The sequence below is a fragment of the Suncus etruscus genome (assembly GCF_024139225.1).
Source record: "Suncus etruscus isolate mSunEtr1 chromosome X unlocalized genomic scaffold, mSunEtr1.pri.cur SUPER_X_unloc_4, whole genome shotgun sequence".
NCBI lineage: Eukaryota > Metazoa > Chordata > Mammalia > Eulipotyphla > Soricidae > Suncus > Suncus etruscus.
The window spans coordinates 657,668-679,518 of record NW_026060324.1 but is presented as its reverse complement, the minus strand read 5'-3'; the positions used below and the strand labels follow the sequence as shown (position 1 = coordinate 679,518).

The 21,851-nt window shown below is 42.3% G+C and overlaps 1 long non-coding RNA gene and 1 pseudogene across 2 annotated transcripts; one reads left to right on the top strand and one right to left on the bottom strand.

Moving 5' to 3' along the window:
- Nucleotides 1-462: 462 nt before the first annotated feature.
- On the top strand, nucleotides 463-1,449 carry LOC126000629 (uncharacterized). 2 transcript variants are annotated; one of them, XR_007492823.1, is made up of 3 exons: nucleotides 463-527; nucleotides 612-792; nucleotides 961-1,449. It is a non-coding gene; the product is annotated as an uncharacterized LOC126000629 (long non-coding RNA). The 2 variants fall into 2 exon arrangements; XR_007492822.1 differs by having other exon boundaries at nucleotides 877-1,449.
- Nucleotides 1,450-15,668: 14,219 nt separating this feature from the next.
- Nucleotides 15,669-15,788, bottom strand: LOC126000637 (uncharacterized; annotated as a pseudogene).
- Between the last annotated feature and the right edge of the window lie 6,063 nt (nucleotides 15,789-21,851).

Below are 21,851 nucleotides of genomic sequence, written 5' to 3'. Positions count from 1 at the left end.
TCATCCCTCTCGGATCCTGCCAGGAACATCTGCAAGAAAGCAAACTCAATCAGACAGTTCCTCTCCACATAATCTGAACGACCAACGGCAACAACATTCTAATCCATATTATGACAAACCAAGTAATGACATACCTGAAAGTCAAAAGCACACAGAAATCTCCTTACATTTGGATAAGATGAGGCATAAAATACTGTCAGCAGCCTTATCTAGACCGTATTCTAGTCAAATAGGTAGTTCTAATGAACGTGAGATTTCAAATGAGGAAAAAACTAACATGTGGCATAAAGGAAATCCAACGAACACAGGTAGAGTAGATCAAGGATTAGAATTTCGAAGGATTTTCAGAGACGAGACTTCCAGGACTGGGAAAGGTTTCTCTGATGTGTCAAAGGTCACAAACACAGGGGAGATATCCCATGTTTGCAAGGAATGTGGACGATGTTTGAGTAGTAGTTCAAGTCTCATTAGACACCAGAGGACACACACAGGGGAGAAGCCACATGTTTGTGGGGAGTGTGGGCGATGTTTTAGTTAGAGGTCACGTCTCATCACACACCAGAGGACACACACAGGGGAAAAGCCACATGTTTGCGGGAAGTGTGGTTGAGGCTTCAGTGATAGGACAGGTCTCATCAGACACCAGAGCACACACACTGGAGAGAAGTCACATGTTTGTGGGGAGTGTGGGAAAGGCTTCAGTAGGAGGTCACATCTCATCACACACCAGGGGATACACACTGGAGAGAAGCCCCATGTTTGCAGAGACTGTGGGCGAGGCTTCAGTCAGAGGTCAAATCTCATCACACACCAAAAGATACGTACTGGAGAGAAGCCCCACGTTTGCAGAGACTGTAGGCAAGGCTTCCGTAGGAGGTCACGTCTCATCACACACCAAAGGCTACACACAGGGGAGCAGCCACATGTTTGCGGGGAGTGTGGTCGAGGCTTCAGTGATAGGACAAGTCTCATCAGACACCAGAGCACACATACTGGAGAGAAGCCACATGTTTGTGGGAAGTGTGGGAAAGGCTTCAGTAGGAGGTCAAATCTCATTACACACCAAAAGATACACAGAGGGGAGAAATTCCATTTTTTGGAGAGAGTATGGACGAGGCTTCAGTCATAGTTCAAGTCTCATCACACATCAGATGATTCACAGGGGAGAAGCCTCATGTTTCCATGGTGTGTGGTAAAGTATTCACATAGATCACGTCTCCTCACACATCAGAGTACTCAAGGGGAAAAGCTTCACTTTTGCAGGATGTGGTCAAGGATTTAGTCATAGTTCAGTTCTCATCAAGCACCAGAGGACACACACAAGAGGAAGCCCCATTTTTGCAGGGAATTGTATGAGGCTCCAGTCAGACGTTAAATCTCCTCACGCACAAGAGACAAACCTCATGTTTTCAGGTAGTGTGGACAAGGCTTCAGTAATGTTACAACTTAGGACACCCGGGAGAAGCTCCATGTTTGCATGAATCATAGGCAAGTCTTCTGTTGGTGTCAAATCACATCAAGCACTAGTGGACACACACGGGAGAATTTCTGTTTGAAGCAAATGTGTCTAAGGAACAGTAAATAACTTTAGCATTCACAAAAGCAAATTTAGGAAACAAACTCAACATTCCTTTGAAATAGCCAGGGAAAAGTTCAAACATTTAACTTGATATTTTTGCCCTGTGCACTAATAAACTGTTTCTGTTTCCTTCTATTATTTTGGGGGGTGGGGAGTCAATCGGGCAGGGCTCAAGGATTATTCCTGGTACTGCGATCAGAAAGAACCCCTGGCAGACATGGGAGACCATCTGGTATTCTGAGCTTCAAACCACTGTCCTGCATGCAAGGCGAATGCCCTACCTTCATGCTATCTCTCTTGCCCCGTTTTTTGTTGTTATTGGTTTTTTTGTTTTTCCTTGTTTTGTTGTTTTTCAGCCATACACTGTGATGCTCATGGGTTACTCCTGGATATGCGCTCAGAAATGGTTCCTGGCTTGTAAAACTATATAGGATGCCAGGGATCAAAACGCAGTCCATCCTAGGATAGCACAGGCAAGGCCGACAACTTACAGCTTGTGCTACCACTCCGGCCTTAAGCTATATATTTCTGATCTCGAATATTTTCTTCCCCTGAAATCTGTAGGAAATAGACTCTTGATGTCACAATCTAAACAAAACCTTGTCCTTGAAGTATTTGAGATCACTTAGGATAAATTCTTTGTAAATTGATTCCTAGGCTCAGGTAGAGAAGATATGTAAGAAGTTATTGAAGGAAACATTAAAGACGACCTTGTGTGTATTTTGTTTTGCTTTGGGAAAACTCCTGCACTCGACCTTAGAAGCAGAATTCTTCAAGGCGGAGTTGTTTAGCATGTTCTCCCCTTAACCATGTATGCATTATTGCCTGCATCCGTTTGCTTATAGACTCATGTTTCCTATGCCTTTATTTGGGACTTGAGGCTTCCACTTGAGTTGACACTATTTCTTGCTGGTAGTCACTCATCATCTACAACTTTTGTGCAGCATAAAACCTCAAACTTTACACAGCAATGAGTCTTGTAATTCACAATTTGTACAAAAAATAGAATGGGTTAACTATAAGTGTGATGAGTGGCAGGGAAGAGAGATTTGAACAGCCCACAGATTAATGAACCCCTGTTAAACTCCTGGGAGTGTACACAGGGTTAGTAAAGAAAACTTTTTTTTTTTGCTTTTTGGTTTTGTGCCCCACCCTGTGTGGCTCAGGTGTTATTTCTGACTGCACTGAGAAATCGCTCCTGGTTTGGGAAGCATATGGGGTACCAAAGGATCGAACCATGGTCCATCCTTGGTCAGTCACTTGCAAGGCAAACACTCTATTGCACCACTGCTTTGGGCCCAAAGAACACTTTTTTATTTTGGAGGGGGTCATAGTCGGCTGCGCTCAGGGGTTACTCCTGGCTCTATGCTCAGAAATCGCCCCTGGCAGAATCAGGGGACCATATGGGATGCTGGGATTTGAATCACCGTTCTGAATGTAAGGCCTTACCTCCATGCTATCTCTTCGGCCCTAGAAAACACTTCTTTAACCTGAATGCCAGTTGTTTCTTATTTCAAAAAATAAGAGGGAAATGTAGAGAGTCACTTGATGATCCATAACCCTCTCATTCTAACAGTAATGCTATTGATTTCTGAATCAGTCAAAACAATCTGGACATGTCTTAAGTGAAGAAAAATAGAGCATGGCAATCTGTTCTTGGAAACTGCCTAAGAATTTGAATTAAACATATACACATCACAGAACTCGGCATACTAGGGGTGGGGGAAGTGGATTGAATTGTTCCTATGAAACAGAATATGGAATAGAATTACCAGACATTTGGGGATTGGATTTTGAGGTATTTTTATCATAGTGGTGGAAACAAACTCAATGTTGTATGGTTACTGTATAAGGATATATGGAACTCTTCATAACACTGCAAATCAGTGCATCAATCCAAATTCAAGAATTACTGTATTTTCCGGTGTATAAGACGACCCCCTATTTTTGCAGTTAAAACAGTTTTAGGCCTATGTTCGCTGTATCAGACAGAACTATATGTACCACAGTGAGCCAATCACAATAAGCAAAGGTTAGTAGGTTATACTGTAATTGACTTCCTCTCTGACTCTGGCCAATCTGAGCAGGCTTTTTACAGTGTAGATTCGGGTACAGAACACTGCATAATTTGGGGCCGGAGAGATAGCATGGAGGGTAGGGTGTTTGCCTTTCATGCAGAAGGTCATCGGTTCAAATCCCGGCATCCCATGTGGTCCCCCAAGCCTGCCAGGAGTGATTTCTGAGCATAGAGCCAGGAGTAACCCCTGAGCAATGCTGGGTGTGACCCCCCAAAAAAAAGAACACTGTATAATTTGCAAGCATAAAAAGCCTGCTTGAATTGGCTGAGTTAGAGAGGTGGTCAAAGCAGCCTTGCAGTGATTGGTGCAGGATCGAGTTGGAAAATTCGTTTTATGGCAATATTCAGAAAATTTTCATTTAGCGACATACTGAAACATTTTTCAGGATATACTCAGCGTATAAGACAACCCACGATTTTTGGTTGACACTTTTTGGTTTCAAAAGTCGTCTTATATATCAGCAAATACAGTATGTATGAACACCTATGTTATTACTTTCTGCAAATTTTGAGGTCTGGACTAATCACATATTCGACAAATGTACATAAAAATAAAAGTTTAGCATATATGTATGTTCCAATATTACACACAGGAAAATATATCTCGCAGTCCATTCAACATAAATCAATCTGTCATGTTCAGTAAATGCAACACAGAAGATCACACATTATTTTGTCAAGTATGATATATAGAAATATAGATATATAGAAATATAGAATATATAGATATATAGAAATAGAAAAGGGAATATACAGTAATACACTATGACATGTTATGAAGTTGGGGTAATAATTGTTATTATGAAGTAGATCATAAGGTGTGAAGTTTGGAGTTGTATTAGAGGTTGTATCAAGAAAGTGGTAGGATGTCTTGGCACATTTTAGTAGGGTTGAGCATATGTCAACACAAATTTGATAATTTGATTGTATTCATTACATTATTGGGGGGTCACACCTAGAAGCGCTCAGGGATTACTTCTGGCTCTATGCTCTGAAATCATTCTTGGCAGACTAGGGGACTAGTCTATATAAGATGCCGGAATTTGAAACACCGTCATTAAGCACGCAAGGCAAATACCCTACCACCATGCTATCTATAAAATATTTCTAAAATAGAATTCTAGGTTAGGTTGAAAAGTTCAAAGCCCCAAATGGAACCAGCACAGGGTGTGAGTGGTAGGGTGCTTGTCTTGCACACGACTGACTTAGTATGGGCCCTAAGTTCGATCCCTCCACATCCCATCTGATTTTCCAAGCAGGATGGCGAAGATGATAGTGCTTTAGAACCCAGACAGGATTCTTTCTGCAGGGCAATTCTGGGCAGCAGGGTACACTCGCAACCCACCATTTCCTGCAACCACCCAAGAGCATGCTTAGACCTTGGGAGGCTCTTTCCTTCAAATCTGAAATTTCCAAGTTTTGGATAAAATCTTCAGAAGTGACATCCAGGGAAGGACATTGTTCATGTTCTCTGAACTGGAGGCTAGCTCTAGCCGCATGAGATTTGGGGAGACCCTATGTGGAAGGCCTTCTCCCTAACTTGGGTGCGCTGGGAGCCTTGATAGGCCCACAGCCTTCCCCTCTTCTTCCCCTGGCCTCCAGGCTGTCTGGGGTGGCAGCCCTGGCGGCCAGACAAGATGGGTGTCAGGGGGTCCCTTCTGGATGGGGTCCCAAGCTTTCCCCTCCCTTCCCCCTGCTCTAGGGTGGGAAGGGCACAGGGTGTAGGGCGGGCAGATCCTGGCTTCTGGCTCTCTATCCATCCTCTCTTGAACTGGAGGCTAGCTCTAGCTGCATGGGGTTTGGGAAGACCCCATGTGGAAGGCCTTCTCCCTAACTTGGGTGTGCTGGGAGACTTGATCGGCCCCCAGTCTTCCCCTCTTCTTCCCCCGGCCTCCAGGCCGTCTGGGGTGGCAGCCCTGGCGGCCAGACAAGATGGGTGTCAGGGGGTACCTTCTGGATGGGGTCCCAAGCTTTCCCCACCCTTCCCACTGCTCTAGGGTGGGAAGGGCACAGGGTGTAGGGCGGGCAGATCCTGGCTTCTGGCTCTCTATCCATCTTCTCTTGAACTGGAGGCTAGCTCTAGCCGCATGGGGTTTGGGAAGACCCCATGTGGAAGGCCTCCTCCCTAACTTGGGTGCACTGGGAGCCTTGATAGGCCCCCAGATTTCCCCTCTTCTGCCCCCGGGCTCCAGGCCTTCTGGGGTTCCAGCCCAGGAGGCCAGAAATGGTGGGTCTTAACTTGGGGTGTGCTGAGATTGCTTGGTTGCCCTAAGTTTGTCACTGGCAATTTCTGACTAGTCCACATATGGAAAACCGCGTGGGGGCGCACTGCATGTATTAAGAGTATCCCTTAACTTATTTGTTTTGCGTATCCAGAATGTCCATTTTGTACTCTTCCCTTTCCCACACCCCTACAAAGCTCATTTTTACTCCTTAATACTCTCACCCCCCAAAAATCATCACTAACCCACAGTAGTCTTTTTAACTTTAGTAATGCACAACCCTAATCACAGTCCAAAGCCATGCATTGTGTGTGGCAACCCAAACTGTTTCAAAAGACATAAAATGGACACGTATTTCTTTCAAATATTTTGTGTTTTTTCTGTGACAGTTACAAGTCTTACTAAGTATTCTCTTATACAGTGACAATTCTAACCACTTTATATCTTCTCTTTATGAGCTGTTCAACAAGAAATTTTGGTGAAAGATTCCCCCAGTTTAATGCTTATGATTGAACCATGTCATGGGGATTGTAGGACTTGTTCTTATGGCCCCCATATGCGTCAATAACGCCACGTGGCATTGCTCCTTTTTTGCATAGGCACATTAAAATGGGAAAATACTATATATACAAATAAGATCCTATCTAATAGAGATTGGAACACACAAATTTTGTAGTGCAAAGGGACCTTACACCCTGAACATAACATTGACATAATGACCTGGCACAGGCCTCAGAAGAAAGGGCATTTTCCTTCACCCCTGAAACAGGAAAGCCATCACGATACATCCAGGCTTGTCTATAACATCACCTGGAAGCAATCCTCTACCACGGAAGACCCTACCACTGCTCAGACATTGGCCTGCTCAAAAGAGACTTCCCTTAACACTGAGAAGACTTAACAACAACAATGACTTGCTTACAAGACAGGGATCTCTGCATTGACCTTTAATGGTGAGGTGAAACAAGAGGACACTCCACATCCTGACTTCAATGTAGGATATGCAGATTCCAGGATCTTTAATACAGAAACATGACACCAACAACAGAGACTGTGTGAAAACTAAATTGTGTTGGCACTACAGACAATGTCTTGGGTTGGACAATCAAGCTTACCTGGAACCTAGAGTTGGTCTTATGCCAGGAAACTTCAGGGGTAGGGTCTCTTTGTATTTAGGCCAAGGTTATTCCTTTCCATGCCCCTCACATTTTGGTGGGCCTATGCAAACAACAATTGCCACTGTAACACCGTTTTTTACTGTGCTCCTTTGACTCTAATCCTTAAAGAAAACCACTTAAAATTTGAGGTTAACTTAAGCTAATATGCATGTACATGGAAATGTAAAAAATACTATGCCACTAATGTTTAAGGAGTTACGTAAGTTTTCTGACTTTAGATTGCCTTGTGTGCTGTTCAGAAATATAATGTGTTACTATCTGGGGACTTGAAGGACAAAGTAATTGTACATGGAGTCTGTTTTATTTATCTTAATGTTCTTTGGCTGAATGTTCAAAGTTAAGATATAAGCATGGGGACTTCTTCTGAGAATTATGTTATGAGTGATTGTCCTTCCACTGTAACTTTATCTTGTCCTCTTTCTTTGCATCTTTGTTCTCATAATTAAAAATAAAAAATATTTTTAAAAAAGAATATTTTATTCCATTTGGAATTTGATATAAGAAATAACTTCAGGATAATCATTATAACACAATTTCTGTAAATTTCAAAAGATGGAGTCACATTACACATTTGATTTCTTTAACATAATGAGGAAACATTTTATGTAGAGAACCCAACTAGAAATGACTTTGGAAATTACAATGGCGACCTCAGACGCCTGACTGAGCAGCTGGACAGGTGCATCTTCAAGGTCTTCAAGGTCTTCGTGTCCATCTCTTGAACAGAGAATTTTGCAATCTAGTCTGGAGATCTGATAAGTCCACAGCAGTCACTGCCTGGAGGTGTCCTGTGAGACTGAGATACAAAAGGGTGCACTGCTCTACCACTGTTGGAATAACCGGGTTTCCATTCTCTATTTTTGCTGGTGCTTGTCAGTCATTGGATGGAAGCATCTTTCTGTGGAAGCATCTTTTGGGTTGTTCCTTTACCCTTTTTCCACCTTAGAGGGTTGTCTTTCTCTTTCCAATAAAGACTCCATGTCTGGGTGAACTGGGTTGCAATATTATTTTTTACCGATGGGATGACTGTTAAGTCTCTTGCTAGAGGCCGATGGGTGGTAGAGGAACTTTCTTCAATCTGCTTTATTCCCTTTCGTCTGTGTCGATTATTTCCAGAGTCAATGTTTGCTTCAAGTCTCAATTCTTGGGCCAGAGAGATAGCATGTATGTAAGGTGTTTGCCTTTCATGCAGGACGGTGATTCGAATCCCAGTATCCTATATGGTCCCCTGTGCCTTCCTGGAGCTATTTCTGAGCAGAGCCAGGAATATCCCATGAGCGCTGCCGGGTGTGACCCAAAAACAAAGAAAAATGGCCCGATTCTCCTCAACCCCTTGGAATTAAGGCATGAGACTCCAAATCTCATGGAGACATTGTATTTCCCCCAATGGGGGCTGAGATGCTGAACATAGTGGAAAGTGCCTTCCTTTATGACCAGACTAGAGGTTACATTCCAGATTTCAAGGCCCACACAGAGGATTGCGCTCAGACATGCAGTGTATAGAGATTATGTACACAACAATATCTCTAGAGATATCAATGGTTGGGAATTCACATTTGATCTACCAACAGAATAGGGTTGCTCTTTACTGTGGTGGCCTGGAAGCCAGATTAAAACAACACTCAACATTCATAAACCAAGTTCAGTCTTCTTGAAGAGCATAGAGATTTAATAAAAATATATCCAGTCAGTAACCTGAGAACCAATTGTTTCTAATTTTAAAAAATAGAAGCAAATAGAGGTGAACTTGTTGGAACAATCCTCTCATTCTAACATTAATGATGCCTATTTCAGAATCAAATGAAAACAATCTGGATTTTTCTAAGGGCTGGAGAGATAGATCTATTATTACCTAATTGCAACCTTTTCACCTTTTTACCCTTTGTCCTTAAGAAAAACTAAATGAACAAAAATGTTTTTAATTTCATTCCCCATCATGTCAAAGAACAGCACACAAGTAATCAACTATGGGCTATGTTGAAAAGGTTGAATACTGGGGCTGGCGTGGTGGCGCTAGAGGTAAGGTGTCTGCCTTGCCAGCACTAGCCTAGGACGGATCGCGGTTCAATCCCCCTGTGTCCCATATGGTCCCCCCAAACCACGGGCAATTTCTGAGCACACAGCCAGGATTAACTCCTGAGCAACACCGGGTGTGGCCCCCCAAAAAAAGAAAAGAAAAGGTTGAATACAGTGTTCCATATCAGGACCTCCTTCATTTGTGCTCACCCCTGTGTTGAGAGCCAGAAGGGACACGACCGCGGAATAGTCTCTTCTGATTCTTTGCATCAGGGAAAAAAACTCCTCAGATAGAGGAATTATCAGCATTTTCTGAGTCTATATTATCGGAGTTAAATCTACACACATTTCTACCTTTGTGCATTAGCAAGAAAACTTTTACACTGAGTTGATGATATTCATGTGTTAGCTGTAAATGAGAAAGAATGTCACATCCCAAGATTTAGGATTCAATGGTCATCTCAGAGTTGTTTGATGTAGAAGTCACTGGTGAGGAAGGATCTCAGGTGAAGAGGGCATTCACAAGGAAGCATCCATGAGCCACTTCGAGAAGTCAGTTTTGATTATATTTTTGACTGTACATTTACTTTATTTTGGAGGGAAATGGATATCATATTAGGGACTGTAATTATGGACTATGTCAGCCTATTCAATGGTATGGGTGAGGGGCTTAAAACAGGGTGTATGCTTCTGTATTTAAGGAAGAAGGGCTAAGGGCATTAGGGAAAGCTGTATGTTAAACGATGTCACATGCTTTAGGTGGTTATAGTAAGCAAGACCATATCTGGAGTGTCTTTTGAAAACTGTTCTATGTGCATGCTTGTAACTTCATATTCTTGAGCTGAAACCTGACAGTAGACAGCAGAGAGTGAAGAAGACACTTTATGTATAAAAGTGGTCATGGCCACTTTTATAGTATCATATATTTAGTAATTTGTCAGCATCAAGGAGGTGAGAAATATTCAGTCTCTTTAATTGTCCACGTGCTCTGACTGCATGCCCAGTTTTCAGCATCCAAGCTGAGTTTTCCTTAACAATTTTTACCTATCTCAAATCTAGGACATCAATCTTTGCGATGAGCAAACTTAGTTAGAAGATAGCAGGGTACCAATTATCTGAGATAGGGGAACTGGGTCTTTTTAATCCTGGGAATTGATTAGTCTAGGTTGATACCATATTTCACACAAGTATGATATGATATCAAATATATTATATTTGTCACATCTAATAGAGCCTCTGTGTAGCACATTCAAACACAAAATGAAGATACACGTATATACACCATGGTGAATTTGGGAATTGACAGCGACAAGTTATGGAATTATCTTAATATATTTTCATCATGGAGAATTTTTTTCAGAGATTTCTAAAAGTCTGTATATCAGTTGATGTTTTCCGATTTTCAATTTGCACAAATTATGGCTTCTACATTTTATGGGAAGTGTTATACCCAGTTGTTCTCAGGGGTTTTTCTGGCTCTGCACTCAGAAATTGCTCTTGACAGGTGCGGGGATGATATAGGATGCCTGAAATAGAACTCTGTTCTATCCTGCATAGGTCTCATGCTAGTCAAAGGCCCTACTGCTGTGCAATCTCTCTGGCCTAGACTTCAACATATTTATTTAGTTAAAGAAATGTGAGTTACAAAGTAATAGGTTGGGTTTTATGCATTTAAAACTTCATCTATCCCAATATCAGCGTCAACTCCCATCACCTGTGTTAGGAATTATAATCTATCATTTTCCCAAAGTTATTTGTTTGGTTTGGTTTCGTTTGGTTTGGTTTTTTGGGTCACACCTGGCAGAGCTCTGGAATTACTCCTAATTCTACACTCAGAAATCGCTCTTGGCAGGCTCAGGGGACCATATGGGATGCCAGGATTAGAAAATACAGCTTCTGCATGCAAGGCTAACTCTCCCCCCTGCTGTTTGTTAACTATTGTCATATACAGCATTGCTAGCTTTTTATTAACTCTGTGAGGCCAGATGAAGGTAAGAAGTGAAAACACACACAGGAAAAGAAATGACTCTATAGGACACTAAGAACGTCCACGTGTCTCTGTGGCCCACCAGAGGACACTGAAGTCCACACAATTTTCCCAGAATACACTTCAAATAAAGTTGGCCCTAACATTATTATGTGAGACAGTGTGACAATCCAGATTGTGTGTTATCTGAGTGTAAAAGAAACCTTAGAGAGAGGCACCTATGCTTCATGAGAAGATGGCAGGGCTACTGATACCTCAAGAATCCCTTGTGAAGTTTCTGGATGCGAGTCTAGGGCTCATATATTTCTAATATAATTTTGTATATATATATATATATTTGGTTTTTGGGCCACACCCGGCATTGCTCAGGGGTTACTCCTGGCTGTCTGCTCAGAAATAGCTCCTGGCAGGCACGGGGGACCATATAGGACACCGGGATTCGAACCAACCACCTTAGGTTCTGGATCGGTTGCTTGCAAGGCAAACACCGCTGTGCTATCTCTCCGGGCCCTAATTTTGTATATATTTTTGACTCTCATGGACACATTGTATGTTATCAACTGAGCAATGTGCTGAAAAATCACTCCTGGCTGTTGTTGAATACCAAAGGTGACATCGCGGATCACTCCTGGTTGGCTATATGCAGGCAAGCATCTTTCTATATTCTAACTTATGACTCATGGTTTACTTAATTTTTTATAACTGAAACCTACTACAAACATGACTCATGATTTACTGAAGCATATAGTAAATTTATGTCTCAGTTATTCAGCACCAGTAGAAGTATAGATTTTTCCCTGGAACACATCTTTTCCTTTATTATTTTCATATTTTAATGTCCACTGGAGCTTCCCAGGCTAAGATGGGAAGAAATATAATTATGAGGTTGTTGTTCCAGGTTGTTGCCCTTTACATTTTCCACTGAAAACCCCAACATTTCCGGTTTTTCAAACTGACTTTGTTTTGAATGTAAGTAAATAGAGGAAGTTCAATCTTGAAAATATTTCTACATAAAGCCTGTGTGCGTACTGCAGAGATTGTTTGCCATCACAACCTTAATTTGTGTGCTTGACATGAAGGTAGGCTGTTTGCCTTGCATGCAGAAGGATGGTGGTCGAATCCCGGCATCTCCTATGGTCCCCCGAGTCTGCCAGGAGCGATTTCTGAACATAGAACCAGGAGTAACCCCTAAGAGCTGCCGGGTGTGACCCAAAAACCAAAATCAAAGTTTTGTGTGCTTGAACTCGGCTAAGAATAATGATAGCCCCAGAAGACATCGTGTAATGAATGAAGCTAAGAAAGTGCATACATTCTGGGTTGGAAAGATAGAAAAGTGGTAGCTGTCACTCCATCCCCATCTTTTCTTTTTTTTGTTTTTGTTTTTGTTTTTAGGCCACACCCGACTATGCTCAGGGGTTACTCCTGGCTGTCTGCTCAGAAATAGCTCCTGGCAGGCACGGGGGACCATATGGGACACCGGGTTCGAACCAAACACCTTTGGTCCGGGATCAGCTGCTTGCAAGGCAAACGCCACTGTGCTATCTCTCGGAGCCCTATCCCCATCTTTCTATGTAACTTTACCTGATAGTAAGACTTGCCAATTTCCGGGAGGGGTCTTTGGGAGGTATCAAGAGGTATCAAGGTATCTCAGGGGCAGGAAGAGGATTTTGGAGAATGGAGTGAGGATTCAGCAGGAGAGAGGCAGGGCTGCTGGCAGGAGAGACAAGGTTGAATGCAGGGCTGAGAATGGATCTGCCTTGAAAGGGTATGATAGACCACAGGGCCTGAATAAAGCTGATGTCTCCTGAAACCTGAACACTTGTGAGTCTTTTCCCTGCCGCTCTCCTGAACCTGTATACCCGACGGCTGGAGAGATTTGCAGGTGCATGGTCTGCGCTGGAGGAGAAAGGCCTCTCCATGTATTTCACCAACATCCAACCCCATCCAGGTCTGTTATTGTACAGTAGGGCATTTGCCTTGCACACAATCAAACTAGATGGATAATGGTTCGATTCCCAGCATCCCATATGTTTCCCTGAGCTTACCAGGAGCAATTTCTGAGCAGAGCCAGGAAAAACCCCTGAGTGCCACCACTTGTGATTCAAAATACAAAAACAAAACAAAAAAAAATAGCTGGTATTTGGGAGAGTAAGGCCGCAGCTCGTGGTGCTCAGGAGTTATTCATTGGTCTGTGCTAAATTTTAACTCCTGGTATATCTCAGGAAAACAACCATATATGGTGCCCTGGATTCAAATTGGATCCCGTATCTTACCTCATCTATCTCATGTCTCCTGTTTTACTTGTTTAGGACTTAAAGTGTTTAGTTCCATAATCAGAAATACTATGTAGTGTTGGGGCCGGAGAGATAGCATGGAGGTAAGGCATTTGCCTTTCATGCAGGAGGACGGTGGTTCAAATCCTGGCATCTCATCTGGTCCCCTGTGCCTGCCAGGGGCGATTTCTGAGAATACAGCCAGGAGTAACACCTGAGCACTGCCAGGTGTGACCCAAAAACCAAAAATCAAAGAAAAAAAAGAAAAGACAAGACAAGAAAAGAAAAAAAGAAATCGCTCCTGGCAGGCTTGAAGGACCATATGAGATGTCGAGATTTGAACCACCGTCCTTCTGCTTGCAAGGCTAACTCCTTAGCCTATGCTATCTCTCTGGACTCTTGAGAGACAATTTACTTTTTTATTTTTTGTTTTAGGGTCACACCTGGCAGCGCTCAGGTATTACTCCTGGCTATGCGCTCAGAAATCGCTTCTGGCAGGCTCAAGGGACCATATGGGATGCCGGGATTCAAACCACCGTCCTTCTGCTTGCAAGGCAAACTCCTTACCTCCGTGCTATCTCTCCGGCCTCTTGAGAGACATTTTAAACATTTTGCACAGCTCCTGACCTGCTCAGCTCCATTTGGCAGCCGAGAACCACCCCAACAATAACAGGTTGTACATGCTAGCAGAGGTAAGTTGTATCCTCTCATGAACGGTAAAGCCTGATGCCTGCTGTGTGCTTAGGCATTTGGAAGACATTTTAAATGGCCTTTGTTCAGCTCCTTGTTCAGATGCATCTGGTGGCTGAGATCCATTCCAGCAATAAACGCTTGTGCTCTTCAGCAGAGGAAAACTGTATTGCCCACGAATGCTGGAGCCAGAGGAACTCGGCCTCTCTGCTTTGCTTCGTGGCCATGCTCATCTTTAGTCAATGAACTCCAGTACCACCAATAGAAAACTGCAAATGTGACAATGAGGAAACAATGCAAGACAACACCATGCATAGAAAATGAAGATGGCGGGGCCGGACAAATGGCACAGTGGTAGGGCATTTGCCTTGCATTGCAAAAGAATGGTGGTTCGAATCCCAGCATCCCAAGCCTTCCAGGGGTGATTTCTGAGCATAGAGCCAGGAGCAGCCCCTGAGCATTCCAGGTGTGACCCAAAAAACAAAAAAATAAAGATGGCAGCCCTGATGACTTGAAAAGTGCTATCTATTTAGTCTCTCAGAAAAGGAGTTCAGAGAAGAAATATGGGGATCCTCATAGAAATCAAAGAAAGTATGGATTGAGCTGAACGAATCACAAATAAGAATCAAGAGGATGAGGCTGGAGAAATAGCATGGAGGTAAGGCGTTTGCCTTTTATGCAGAAAGATGGTGGTTCGAATCCCGGCATCCCATATACTCCCCTGAACCTGCTGGGGAGATTTCTGAGCACAGAGCCAGGAGTAATCCCTGAGCGTTGCTGGGTGTGACCCAAAAACAAAAACAAAATAATAAAGAATCAAAAGGGTATGAATATATAAATAAGATAACTTCAAACGGAAATAAACAAGATTGAAAAACAGTAGATAAAATGAAAACCTTGGGAAGTCTCTCTAACAGAGAAACTGAGGACAGAATTAGTGAGCTGGAAAATGAGATGCAACAAAAAAAGATTGGGAATGAACCTTAAAGCAAATAATCAGACAATGGAAAAAAAATCCTCAAAGAATGTGAACAAACAAAAATAGAAATCACACAATTCTAAACATAGATTCTATAAAATATAAAATATCTAGTTGAGGGGCCAGAGAGATAGCATGGAGGTAAGGCATGTGCCTTTCATGCAGAAGGACAGTGGTTCAAATCCTGGCATCCCTTAGGGTCCCCTGAGCCTGCCAGGAGTGACCCCTGCGAGCTGCCGGGTGTGACCCAAAAACAAACAAATCAAAATCTAGTTGAGGTCACTTAGGTCAAATTGTCAATAAATTGATTCCTAGGCTCAATCAGAGAAGTCTCACTTTTTTCTACAATTTTCATTTCAGACTAGAAGAATAATGTCCTTTTTCAAGACTGTGTTTTGTTTTGTTTTGTTTTGTTTTTTGCTGCCTGTATAAATTTTCCTCAAGTTTTATGTGTTCTAAGTTTTTTTTTGTTTTTTGGGCCACACCCATTTGACGCTCAGGGGTTACTCCTGGCTATGCGCTCAGAAATTGCCCCTGGCTTGGGGGGACCATATGGGACGCCGGGGGATCGAACTGCGGTCTGTCTTACGCTAGCGCTTGCAAGGCAGACACCTTACCTCTAGCGCCCCCTTCCTGGACCCATGTGTTCTAATTCTTATTTTTTTATTATGTTCCCTGTTATATGTACCAGAACTCATTCAGAACAATGAGTCCTGAGTTGCAAAATAGGATATTGTGGGCCCATGAGCGCTGCCGGGTGTGACCCAAAAACAAAGAAAAATGGCCCGATTCTCCTCAAACCCTTGGAATTAAGGCATGAGACCCCAAATCTCATGGAGACGTTGTATTTCCCCCAATGGGGGCTGAGGTGCTGAACATAGTGGAAAGTGCCTTCCTTTATGACCAGACTAGAGGTTACATTCCAGATTTCAAGGCCCACACAGAGCATTGCGCTCAGACGTGCAGTGTATAGAGATTATGCACACAACAATATCTCTAGAGATAGCAATGATGGGGAATTCACATTTGATCTACCAACAGAATAGGGTTGCTCTTTACTGAGGTGGCCTGGAAGCGAGATTAAAAAAACACTCAACATTCATAAACCAAGTTCAGTCTTCTTGAAGAGCATAGAGATTTAATAAAAATATATCCAGTCAGTAACCTGGAAACCAATTGTTTCTAATTTTAAAAAATAGAAGCAAATAGAGGTGAACTTGTTGGAACAATCCTCTCATTCTAACATTAATGCTGCCTATTTCAGAATCAAATGAAAACAATCTGGATTTTTCTAAGGGCTGGAGAGATAGATCTATTCTTACCTAATTGCAACCTTTTCACCTTTTTACTTTTGTCCTTAAGAAAAACTAAATGAACAAAAATGTTTTTAATTTCATTCCCCATCATGTCAAAGAACAGCACACAAGTAATCAACTATGGGCTATGTTGAAAAGTTTGAATACTGGGGCCGGCGTGGTGGTGCTAGAGGTAAGGTGTCTGCCTTGCCAGCACTAGCCTAGGACGGATCGCGATTCAATCCCCCGTGTCCCATATGGTCCCCCCAAACCACGGGCACTTTCTGAGCACACAGCCAGGAGTAACTCCTGAGCAACACCGGGTGTGGCCCCCCAAAAAAAGAAAAGAAAAGGTTGAATACAGTGTTCCATATCAGGACCTCCTTCATTAGTGCTCACCCCTGTGTTGAGCGCCAGAAGGGACACGACCACGGAATAGTCTCTTCTGATTCTTTGCATTAGGGAAAATAACTCCTCAGATAGAGGAATTATCAGCATTTTCTGAGTCTATATTATCGGAGTTAAATCTACACACATTTCTACCTTTGTGCATTAGCAAGAAAACTTTTACACTGAGTTGATATTCATGTGTTAGCTGTAAATGAGAAAGAATGTCACATCCCAAGATTTAGGATTCAATGGTCATCTCAGAGTTCTTTGATGTAGAAGTGACTGGTGAGGAAGGATCTCAGGTGAAGAGGGCATTCACAAGGAAGCATCCATGAGCCACTTTGAGAAGTCAGTTTTGATTATATTTTTGACTGTACATTTAGATTATTTTGGAGGGAAATGAATACCATATTAGGGACTGTAATTATGAACTATGTCAGCCTATTCAGTGGTATGGGAGAGGGGCTTAAAACAGGGTGTATGCTTCTGTATTTAAGGAAGAAGGGCTAAGGGAATTAGGGAAAGCTGTATGTTAAATGATGTCATGTGCTTTAGGTGGTTATCTATGGTAAGCAAGACTATGTCTGGAGTGTCTTTTGACCACTGTTCTATGCGCATGCTTGTAAATTCATATTCTTGAGCTGAAACCTGGCAGTAGAGAGCAGAGAGTGGAGAAGACACTTTATGTATAAAAGTGGTCATGGCCACTTTTATAGTATCATATATTTAGGAATTTGTCAGTATCAAGGATGTGAGAAATATTCAGTCTCTGTAATTGTTCACATGCTCTGACTGCATGGCCAGTTTTCAGCATCCAAGCTGAGTTTTCCTTAACAATTTTCAGCTATCTCAAATCTAGGACATCAATCTTTGCGATGAACATACTTAGTTAGAAGAACTCAGGGTGCCAATTTTCTGAGATAGGGGAACTGGATCTTTTTTATCCTGGGCATTGATAAGTCTAGGTTTATACCATATTTCACACAAGTATGATATGATATCAAATATATTATATTAGTCACATCTAATAGAACCTCTGTGTAGCACATTCAAACACAAAATGAAAATACACGTATATACTCCATGGTGAATTTGGGAATTGACAGCGACAAGTTATGGAATTATCTTAATATATTTTCCTCATGGAGAATTTTTTTCAGAAATTTCTAGAAGTCTCTTTATCAGTTGATGTTTTACGATTTTCAATTTGCACAAATTATGTCTTCTACATTTTATGGGAAGTGTGATATCCAGTGGTGCTCAGGGGTTATTTCTGGCTCTGTACTCAGAAATTGCTCTTGGCAGGTGCAGGGATGATATGGGATGCCTGAAATAGAACTCTAGTCTATCCTGCATCATTCGCACGCAAGGAAAACGCCCTACTGCTGTGCAATCTCTCTGGCCTAGACTTCAACATTTTTATTTGTTAAAGAAATGTGAGTTACAAAGTAATAGATAATTGGGTTTTGTGCATAGAAAACTTCATCATTCCCAATATCAGCATCAACTCCCATCACCTCTGTTAGGAATTATAATCCATTATTTTCCCGATGTTTTTTGTTTGTTTGGTTTGGTTTTTGGGTGACATTTGGCAGAGCTCTGGAGTCGCTCCTGATTCTACCTAAGAAATCGCTCTTGGAAGGCTGAGGGGACCATATGAGGTGCCAGGATTAGAAGCAACAGCTTCTGCATGTAAGGCAAACGCCTTACCTCCAGGCTATCTCTCCCACCCCACCCCTGCTTTTTGTTAACTGTTGTCATAATACAGCATTGCTAGCTTTTTATTAACTCTGTGAGGCCAGCTGAAGGTAAGAAGTGGAAACTCACCGAGGGAGAAGAAATGACTCTATAGGACACTAAGAACATCCACGTGTCTCTGTGGCCCACCAGAGGACACTGAAGTCCACACAATTTTCCCAGAATTCACTTCAAATAAAGGTGGCCCTAACATTATTATGTGAGACAGTGTGACAATCCAGATTGTGTGTTATCTGAGTGTAAAATAAACCTTAGAGAGAGGCACCTATGCTTCATGAGATGGCAGGGCTGCTGATACCTCATGAATCCCTTGTGAAGTTTCTGGATGCAAGTCTAGGGCTCATATATTTCTAATATAATTTTGTATATATTTTTGATTCTCATGGACACATTGGTCTGTTATCAACTGAGCAATGTGCTGAAAAATCACTCCTGGCTGTTGTTGAATACCAAAGGTGGCATGGCGGATCACTCCTGGTTGGCTATATGCAGGCAAGCATCTTTCTATATTCTAACTTATGACTCATGATTTATTTAATTTATATAACTGAAACTAACTACAAACATGACTCATAATTTACTGAAGCATATATTAAATTTATGTCTCAGTTATTTAGTACCAGTAGAAGTATAGATTTTTTCCCCTGGAACATATCTTTCCCTTTATTATTTTTATATTGTAATGTCCACTGGAGCTTCCCAGATTAGAGATGGGAAGAAATATCAGTATGAGGTTGTTGCCCTTTATATTTTCCACTGAAAACCCCAACATTTCCAGTTTTTTAAACTGACCTTGTTTTGAATGTAAGTAAATAAAGGAAGTTCAATTTTGAATTTATTTCTCCATGAAGCAAAATAACAGCACAGAAGGAAATTAAAATGGGCCAGCAGCACAGGGGTATTTCCTAGGCTATTTGTATTGTGGAATTTTTTTTACTTTTGGGGTACTATATGGAATGTTGAGCATTGTACCAGTATTGTTGTCCGAAGACAAACTTACCATCATCTGGACTAACTCTTCAGCTCTTAGTTTATGCATGTTTGCATGGCAGTTATCATCTATTTTGAGGAAAATGAAGCGATTTTTGTTGCCTATACTTCCAGACTGCAAAGTACACCAGAATTTAGGAATTAACACTAGCATTTAATTTTTAATAAATTTCAAAAGAAAAATAAGACCCAAGTACCCTCAACTTCCATATACTAATCCCAGTATGTGCTGGGAAGTAAGAAACCTTCCTTGAGACCTTCCACAAGAGCCATGTGCTGGTGCTGCTAGCCCTTCTGGGAACATCCTAGATTGTGGTTGTGATGAGTATGATCTTCTGATAAAGGGATAGTTGCAGCTAAGATCAGGGCTTCATGAACTCTGATGCACAGCAATTCTTTTACCACCAGTAACACTGGAAATGTGGCGATAACAACTTTCAAAAAGTTTCAGATTTACTATTTCCTCTCTATCAGTAGATCTAAAGCGGCAGAATATCCAGGTAGAAATATGTATGGAGACTAAGGGCTCCCAGACAATACAAGAGGGGATACTTGTCATACCCTTGAATTCAGCTTCAAGAAAATGGTCCTAGAAAATGAATATTTTTCAAATGCAGTTTAAGAAAAGGTAAAGATGATGAGGACATGCAAAATTGATCATTTATGGAACAAAAATGTTTTAATCATTAGGTTTATTTGAAAGTAAGTCCAGATGAACGATGTGGAAGTGAGGGGAACATTTCTACTGAGCCATTATCAGATGCTGATCTATAGAAGAAGTTAACTGAAATACTCAAATATAAGTCATACTCTGGAGATGGGATCTCTCCAGTGGGATGCCAGTAGTGAAATTATCAGCTCAGAGAAGGCCTTGAGAGTTAGAGTGCATCATTAGTAGAATAGCACCCTTTTAGCTTTGGGTCTTCTGCAAAGGAGAATCTTCCAAGGGCATTGCAAGTTCAGTCTAGTGTGAAAAATGCACCAGTTGTGAGATGCAGGTCAGGAGGAAGACCATGTTCTCTGATTCTTTGATCAAGGAGGGAGTCACCATGGCAATGATCCAAGACGGTTCCTTGCTGTCCTCCCTGTTGCACTGAAGAAAGGTCATTCTACATTTCCTAGTTTGGATATTTTCCCAGTAAAATTTGAGTGCCTCTTTGTTTGGCCCAAAAACTAAAATAAAACACAAAACCAAAAATAATTCAGACATAAAGGTTAAAAAGCATTGATAAACATGGGTTTTCCATCTTATCAACTGAATGCTGCCTCACCTCTTCATTTATCATTTTTATTCAGACACAATTCACCTGTAGATAGGGGGCAGATGGAGTTAAGAAATAAATGTACTTATCCAATACTTAATTCAGTCAAGGTGGGTCTTCAAAAGGGGTGAGTGAAGGGAAGGCGCACTGGAGAAGGGGGTTGTTCTTTCATGACTGAAGCTGTCAGGCATTGGCTCCACCCTCAAGTCACTGCTGAGTGACATCCTTGGTCTGTAGCTACAGACAGACCTGGGACTACTGAGGGGCGTTGGGCACCTGCACAGGTGTTGGCGCAAATGGGGAGGCCTGGTGCTCCCCACAACATTTTCCTATCAATATGTAGAGTCGCTCTTCTGTTGCCTACATACTCTACTGGTCTGCACAACCTCAAGGAACATTTTCAGGTGCGTCTGACCCTGGATCCTGACTCTGACCACTACATTCTGTCTACCAGGACCGGAAAACAGTCAGTTTTCACCCCCTCAGCAGAGCAGGTGATCCACATCGGGCACTCGCCCCAAGGCCTTCATCTTCCTAGAAACAATCTTGGGCATGCAGGGCTTTTAAGGGGGCACTTCTGCAAGGTAAAAATTCAAGGCTCGGGTCCTTAGGGGAGTGCAAGGAATTGTTCCCCCGAAAAGCTCCCAGCACTCCGTCCCGGGTGACGGCTGCTGGCAACTTCAGAAGATCACTGGGGTCCACCAGGCACTAAGCCGCATTGGCGTGTTTCTGGATTATGACTTGGAAAAAGTTGCCTTTTACAATTCGGTTAACTGCTCCACTTTTGCACACTCAATGACACCTTTTCGGGAAAGCTCCTGCTCTACTTCGGTCTTGGCTCCTCGTTCATAGAGTTTTCCATGAACATTGTCTGAGCTGATGGCAAGTTCCTTGACCACTTATCTGCCTTGTTTGTCCTGTGTAACCCAGTTGGGGTAATAAAGTCAGAGACCTTTCTGCAGTCTGAGTGCTGGTGTGTTTTTCACAATCATAACCCTACCCCACCTCTCTATCTTTATCCTGTGCCCACTTCTGGCCAAGTTTTGAGCAGAGTCCTCTGTGCCCTCGTGGTTTTGGGGGAGGATCTCACAATCAAGTCTCCAGGATGTACCTTCACCAAGGGCCCCCCTGCTAATACCTGCTAATACCATGTTA